This window comes from Nematolebias whitei, chromosome 6, assembly GCF_014905685.2.
Source record: "Nematolebias whitei isolate Nwh7 chromosome 6, NemWhi1, whole genome shotgun sequence".
NCBI lineage: Eukaryota > Metazoa > Chordata > Actinopteri > Cyprinodontiformes > Rivulidae > Nematolebias > Nematolebias whitei.
Genome location: NC_056503.1, coordinates 5,410,550 through 5,411,853, shown reverse-complemented (window position 1 = coordinate 5,411,853; position 1,304 = coordinate 5,410,550). Strand labels below are relative to the sequence as shown.

The 1,304-nt window shown below is 38.4% G+C and overlaps 1 protein-coding gene across 1 annotated transcript in view; it reads left to right on the top strand.

Annotated features, from left to right (window-relative positions):
* tekt1 (tektin 1) overlaps window positions 1-1,304 on the top strand; it is a 9,335-nt gene that overhangs the window by 1,130 nt on the left and 6,901 nt on the right. The gene's annotated exons all lie outside the window — the stretch shown is intronic.

The window sequence follows — 1,304 nt, the reverse complement described above, 5'->3', positions numbered from 1 at the left end:
ATTCAGGCTTTTCTTGAGCCCACTCTCACTTTCTTCTTTTCTGTTTGGGTGTTAATGATGGCGTCTGCTGGACTGCTCTGTATCTAAATCCCATTTCTTTTCAGGGATGTTTCTCACTTTGGTCACAGACTTTGACTCCAGTTTCCTCCTACATGTTTTTCATTTGTTTTGTTCAATTCCTGTTTTCAATCCATTTTGGTTCAAGTTTTCTGTCCTGACCATTTCTTGTCTTCCTTGATCAATTAGTACACTTCCCTTTTACAACATTTCCATTTTGTTTGTACTTTGACACAGCTGGATGTAAACAACCAACAACTGGTGCAAAATTCAGTGATCATTGACGTTTTTGAAGCAGTTTTGTGATCGTGTGCTTTGTTTCAGCTGTCTTGTTGGAGCCATGATTCACAGTAATCTGCTGTGTCCAGCAGTTCTTCAACATACGTGCACTGTTATGGGAACCTTATCTGCATATGTGCTTTAATTTCTCATTAACGCTTGAAGACACATTATTCATGCTGGTAAGGTTGTAAAATCCACTGAGGCTGTAGTTTTCATCACAGTTGCTGCTGTAGTCAAAGCAAGTTCCTACATGCACGATTTACTTTTCCTAAAGACTAATTAGAAGATTGATTATAAGGCAGATGTTTGTTTTCAAAAAACAAATGAATGATTTGATCATGTTTCCTTCTACTTTATCTAAAGGAGGCAACAGTGACTGACTAAAATAGTTAGTTTTCTTTTTATGTTTCTTAATGCCAGAAGATTGGAGTTCTGAAAAATGATAGTTTAGTGGCATGCCTATGGTTTGTTTTTATTACTGTGTACAAACTTCAAGTACTGGACGAGCCTCCAAGGCTGGTGGTTCCATCCTTTTGCTGCTGGAACAAGCCTCTACTTTACCCTCTGGTCTCAGGATTATTTTTCTTGCAATTTGTTTGGTTCAACTTCTTCAGCTGTCTAGAAAGTAATCACTCAGGATTTTTTGTAAACTGTTCATTTTGTTTCTGCAGCAGCACCCTTACTACTTATTAAACAAAGCTACAAAGCTCTCAACAACCTAGCTCCATCTTATATTACTGATCTTATTGTTCCATATTTTCCTAACAGAGCACTTCACTCTCAGGCTGCAGGTTTACATGCGCTTACTAGAGTTTCTAAAAACAGAATGGGAGGCAGATCTTCCAGTTCTCAGGCTCCTCTCTTGTGGAACCAACTTCCAGTTTCTGTCCGTGAGGCTGACACATTGTCCAGTTTTAAAACCAGGCTTAAGACTTTCCTTTTTGATAAATCCTATAGTTAGGGTC